Source organism: Varroa destructor, unplaced genomic scaffold (assembly GCF_002443255.2).
Source record: "Varroa destructor unplaced genomic scaffold, Vdes_3.0 BEIS01000003.1, whole genome shotgun sequence".
In the NCBI taxonomy this organism is placed as follows: domain Eukaryota; kingdom Metazoa; phylum Arthropoda; class Arachnida; order Mesostigmata; family Varroidae; genus Varroa; species Varroa destructor.
This window is the reverse complement of record NW_019211456.1, coordinates 31,515,435-31,522,280: the sequence shown is the minus strand read 5'-3', so window position 1 is coordinate 31,522,280 and position 6,846 is coordinate 31,515,435.

The following is a 6,846-nucleotide window of genomic DNA, read 5'->3' as shown; positions in this document are numbered from 1 at the left end:
TATATACGTTTAGAGTTACTTCATTAAAACATCAACAATTCTTTGGAGCCGATTGATTATGTCAAGATACTGACTTCGATCGACCAGTTCAGAATTACTGATAACATATATATATATATTTTCAGTAATTAGAGCTTCGTGTACAGCCGCTGAATGGCCATAACGAAGGTTTTTTCTTTTCATCGATCTGTTAAATAAACAAATTAAACGAATCGATTTTTGTTACATAGTTCGAAAGGCCTATCGGCTAGCTGTTTTCGCGGTAGCTGTGCATCGTGGCATACCTGGTTTGAATTAGTGCTCCGCAGAATAGGAGCAAGGACAAACGAGGGCTGTCAGCAGTCAGCGCTAATTAAACAAGAAGTAGCATGTCCAGAAACGTTTGCACTGTCCAGTTTGTATCAGATCACAGTGTGTCTATATATTTACAAGTTGGTGTCTATTGTCTAGTGTATTTATTTCAAGTGTTCTATGAAACCGCGGCGAAAACCGACTTCCAGATGCCGTCCCCTAAAAACAGCTGGTTCGAATCCGCTGTGCCCATAATCCGCGTAAGAAAAGGCGATGTATCTGTGAAATGCGAACACTACAATCAAATGTGTCCTTGGTCGTCAGTTAATTAATCATAAAACACTAATAAATGATAATATATGAGTTATAGGTCACATAAGCTATGATTCTTATCTAGTCAGCTTATACAATACAGTCAGTACATACAATAAACTACTATCAAAATCTTTTTTTTAAGTTATCTCCTGGAAAAGCATCGTTTCGTACATCTGCAAAGTCAGAAGCTCCGTTTATTGACACAGTTCTGTTATTGGCAACTACATCTTGCCTTTTCTCGGAGTCGGTCCGATTACTGATTGGTAGGTGTGAAGACACCACTATGGTACTAGCACAATAAGATATTCATGAAAAGTTCAATATCAATAAAATTAGCGTTGACATATCATTAACGGGTGGCGGTATCCGCATTGCAATTTCGACATGGCGGTATTTCCGACTGATGTGGCCTATTGCTATCAACATTACAATCGTCACTCTTAGCACCTGTAGCCGTAAGTGTGGCCTACCGCTGGTCGTGCCCCCACGCAGCCGCTGATCTGACGGAGCGAGCTGTCGTTGCCAGTCAATCAACCAGTTTAGTTAACGGACCTGACTCACGCGGATTTGTAGAAGCTGTGGCGGTCCGGCAAATGCGAACTTTTCCACAACGCGTTAGCATTCGTATCGGTGGCAAACAAGTCCCGTCACATATAAATAACACACCAAGTTCACTATGCGGTTCGCTGCCTACTAAACCGCTTGTAGCTTCGTATCTAATAACAGCCGCTGACGCACGATTTTCTTGCCGCCAGGGCAGCCCACCGCATTTGCCTGAATTAATCGTACTTGTAGTGAAAGTAGCCGTGCTACAGCTGGTATCTAGCGTACCAAAAGTTTACATGTAAGTATAAGTTGGCATCCGGCTATTTACATCTCACCCCCCAACAGAACAGCGCGGTTAAAAGCTACATTTTATAGGGGGTTTTCGCGATGGAGGGAGTATCGTAAGATTCATAAGGTAGCTGAGAAACACAGCCAAATTACGGCGTCTTCGAACGCGTTAGAAGTTGTAGAAGAAACGCTTCGAACATTCTAATGCGCAGGAAAATTGATCGGATACATCTAACTACTTAAGAATCGTAACGTCTGAGAAAGTCCCCGAGGAGCTAAGCCTTGCGGGTGATTACTTCACGGCGTATAGTGATCTCATATGGTGAGATGGATCACGTTGAAGTCAATTTGAAGAATCTATGTTTACCCGTCAATGAAATAACTAAAATTTTTTACCAGTTTAAAGTCACCGCAAATGTACTCACCGACACACATTTATAAATAGATCATAGTGTTTCCGTTAATCAGTTTCGGTGTTTTACGACCTCCATCACGCAAGTTAGTATAACTCACGTGTATATTACTGCTATCAAGCTATTCAATTTCGTTTCTCGTTGCAGCGGTGCTCCTATCATTAGCGCGAGGTTTGCATAACCGAAAGACAAGCGTGAATAAGGCGGTCACGGAAGAAAAAAAACGTCATACAAGATAATATTATACAGCGTTGTATAATGACATGAGTTTTATACTTACGAAGAAGGCACCCGTCTGTCTACGCTGATGTTTGCAATCTAACCAAAAGAGATAAAATCCTGGTGATCGTAATGTCGCCTATACGAAAACGCGGTCGGGTCACACAACAACGTCAAGCTAGTAATGACGCTACGCTAGATGAAGCTATTTTACTCGTCTAATGTCTGTCCTTCTTCGATCACCTGTACTTATATACTGATTTTTCTTGCTGATCATTAACGAAGTACTGAACGAGGATCTGTGTTTCGTTACGAATGTTCAACAAAGAAACACCAGTCCACGTTTGTAGTGCTTTATTTCTACATCAATTTGTTCCTTATCTTCGTCTTATCATATTGTAATGTCAACGAACTCGATTGTATCGGCACAGTATGTTAATGTGGCGAAACGTATCTACTACCGTTATGGCTTCGCTTGCCTTCGGTTATACCTTTAGTCACCCTATTTCTAGGACCAAAAAGCAAGGGATTTAACGTGCGAATAGTGTAGGATAAACGACAATGACCGGTCTCGTAACAGCCAGACAAACTGCGGAACCGAAAAGAAGCCAAAGGCCAAACATGGTCACGCCCCACGAAACTTACTGTGGTGGTCCAATTACAATGATAGATATACAGATTGCCCGATAATTCGTCCATGCATATATTGTCGGCCGTGGCAGGCAGCAAATATGACGAAATGATCTAAAATTGAGGTATTGAATAGGTGTGAATGCAATGCATTCTCCAGCCTATTCAATAATGTTCCAATAATAACGTTCCAAGCAGCTTAATGTGCTACAAGACGAACCGGTTGTAATAAATCGTAGAAATGACTAGGTTTTTTTTTTTTACCGCAATCAATAGGGATGCAACGGCGCTGTTAAAAATTGCGCTGTCACCGCGGTGGCTTAGGACGTTGCGCCTTTTCACTTGGAAATCACACAACTTCCGGCTCCGTTGGTGGCGCTAAAGTATAGCTAGATATACGAACAGCGTATATTGAAATTGTCTCTTTTCTTTTAGGTTCGACGTCGCTGTCCTTTATCTTTGATCGTTCCTGTTCGTGGTATGTGTTTATTAGATTCCTAGGCGCAGTAGGAGACACACAAATGGCGTCCCATCAAGTAGCCGCTAATTCAACAACGTAACTCATTTCTACACGTCGTTTATAACCGACAGGCGAAGAACAGAAGAAGGACTTCGGCCAATCGAGATCAGCGGATTATTATGAGTCAAATGTTTTATAATTTGTCCGTCATATCGGTTGTGTCTAGTAACTCTTGGCGGTTTCAATCTTAGCATTGGTATTATTATCGCTTCCATATCATCAATTTGGTGTCATAAAGAGTTAATAAATAACGAATCATTAATTAATGAAAAAAGATGGATGCTTACAATAAGCCTGCATGTACATACAAGATCAAAAAAATCGGATACTTCAAATATACGCGTCGTCGACGGATAGAGTGAAACCAATATATTGGAATAGTAGTTTAAAAAGCAGTTAACAGGTTACCTTCAACTAGAATAGAGTATTTGATTTTCCTTGCACCCTTCTTTTTACCGACGTCGTTTAGCTAGACCCACCTCGTAGCAGTCGATCAGCATGTAATGTCTAGGTACTGGAAATTAACATTGCCGGCTCGAATAGAACGATTAATAATAACATACATAGCGCGATGAAGTACCCAAAATAAACACGAGTAACACGATGCTTCGAAATAAAGACATTTTCGACCTTCAAACCTCGCTGGCGTCTCTGACAAGGTTAGAGAATCTAACTAACTTCCACGCGATAACACCCGCATTGGTGTTAGCAGGTAAATTTCTTCTGTTTGCAAAATGTTCAGGCTCCACTAGTTAAGGTCACGACACATGTGCACTGGTCAGACAGAAGTATGGACCGTTTCGCAAAAAGTTTTTGAATGCCAGAGAAAATATTCAAATTCGTATCACCCTCTAGCTTAGCATTGAAACGCTCGTCTAAGTTAGATATATTGTTGTGTACCTTGGCCAAAAAAAACAAGTAGGCGTCACTAGCTGTAATAGGAAGGTCAAAAATTGTATCGGCCGCTTATTAGCGTTTCTCTGATACACGCGACTTCACCATTACTGCTACCGGTCCAGTGTGGCCATATCCGATGCTCGGTCTTTAAGATATAAATGTGCGTTATTGGCTTATAGTTCGACGAAGATATGTACTGGTTAAGCTGGTCACTGGCTGAAGTTAATCAGACTTTTTCGAAAAAAGTCTGATTTCGTTTCGAAAACGTCCGCGACTTTGCCAGCCCCGGGTCTCCTTCGGGATTCGAAGCAGACGCAATGAATAGGAGACCGCTAAAAACGCTGCGAGTTTTCTGCATGGGTCAGACAGTCGGTCGACAAAAAGCGACGGCGATACAATAAGCACTATTTACCGGACTTGTAGCGTAGTAGCAGCCATATCACTTCATCATAATCACTACTGGATTGGTCTGGCTGACTTCGATACCAACCGGCTCGACTAATGTAAACATGGCCACGCAAAGACCTGTCGGCTGCAATAGCTTGTGAACAAAAGCCGCGATATTTACCGAGACAAAAGGGCAAAATCCACAAAACAAATTAATTGGCGGCATAAATCGCTTCGGACGGCAGTAAGTTAAGTTACCAAATTCGAGTTACGTTGTATAAGAAATGCGAGTCGCCGATTGGAAGGCTTTATCGTCAGATCGCTTAGAGTAAATGCGCTTTTGGGGGGTGGTGATCATTGCAGTAAACTTGAGTCAGTATTTTAGAAGGAAAAAAAACTACAAACATCGAAGTTTCCAAGTGAGAGAACCTAACTTGAGCACACGGTTATTGAAACGAAAATATGCCTCTTGGTTTTTTATTGCTATTGCGTTTATCCTTAACGCGGTACATATGTTACAATGAAGATAATTTTTCATTAAAAATTTTTTGTTGTAGTTTTTTGTTTTAGTAATTGACCACCTTCCTATCATCGATCCGATGGAAAATAGGTGCGCTTAACAGAAAACGTTTAATAGAAGCTAATATCTGTGAATGGTTGAATTTCGTCTCAAAAAAAAAGACTCATAAACAATAACAGCAATAACAGCTGCACAAGAGAGCACCTTATTGGTGTAAGTGAGCTATTACAGTTTCTACGGTAAACTAATTTTAGCAAAGACATTAATTTAGCAATTCAGACGAAGTCTAGTGACACCAAATAAGTAAGCATTTACGCTCCTCGTTTAAGCTAAGAGATTTTTGTTTCACGTAATAGCCATTGCCTCGACTGTTTGCGCGATCCTCCTTCGCTCGTGGAGGTTCATTACATGCTGCGAGCGTTAACTATAGGAAGTGACGGGAGTTCTTCGTGAAGCTTCTTACCAACGACACTCTTTGGCAATAAAGAAAATCATAGCGTTGCATTTTAATTACCAACTGACCTTTTTGCCGCCGTCAAACTTCCAATAGATGTTTCTTTATTCCAGAACATCTGTATGCCTCTAAAAATCAGTTGATGTAATTTAGTTTTGACGATGTCGATATTAGTGACGAAGGCACACGAGGGTTACCGTATACCAAGTTCAAGTCGCCCTCTAAACCTCTATCCATATGAAAAAAATCCTCGAAGAGGAAGTAGACGGGAACAAGGCAAGCAACAAGATACAGTTGAAGTTCAATAGTACTTGTCTAAAGTCAATTACTTAACGCCGAAAGCCCGATTTTCCTATTTTAAGCTAGAAAGTTTCCCGTAAGCCCATTCATTAGTTAAGAGCGTGGGTATATACCTTGGATCTCTTTTCTTGTAGGGAAGCATAGCGTTGTACTCTTTCCGGCATAGATGGTGATTATATCTTTTTTGGAGTTTTACTACAAGATCCATGTTAAGATTATGCTTGTGAAAAATATGAAAAGGTAAACATTCAATAGATCAGTATTAAGCGATTAAAAGTGAATATATATACAATAAAATATGCGTGAATCTATATGCAGGTTTTACATAAGATTCATATATTGCGAACTACTAGATATACTCTACTTGTATTCGTTGCTTTAGATATAACGTGTAGCATACTCATTTGGTCTCGATAACTTACTGAATTTTTATAACTTGTGTTCGTTCTATATCAAACGACGCTCACAGTTCCCTTACGGGTATAGGGAAGTGTACGACCGTATCTTTCCAAAGTTACGCAACGCCTGACGTCTGATTGTTGTGGCCTTACACACAAACACCGAAGAAGACGATCCCCCCAAAGTAGGGACTAAAGAACTGCCGCGAAGCCTATCCAGCTTGGCCTATGGCCGCGGATTAATAACTTAATTTACACACCGTCGTATAATAAACATGTATATATATATATTTGTTTTTAAATATTAATTCACATTTAAGTCATTGATCGATGGAGTATTAGCGCGCGCTAGATCACAAACCAGAATAGCTCGACCGTATCTAGCAGTCGCCTAGGAAAGACAGACTTTTCCTTTTAAGAACAAAAAGCACATATAGACACAAGGATAAATGACTGTCCCATAAGTGTATTCTCTGTTTCAAATAGAAACGCATGCGTTTTGAATTAGCGTAAAGCGTGATATGCAGCATTAATACAAAATTGATTGGGATTATACTGCTGTAAACGTGCGGGGGTGTGGTAATTACTAATTAACCCAGCGGATTTCGATTGAGTCAATAATCAGGGGGCAATTATAAAAAAAAGAAAAAAATAGGACGCTGCTTAAT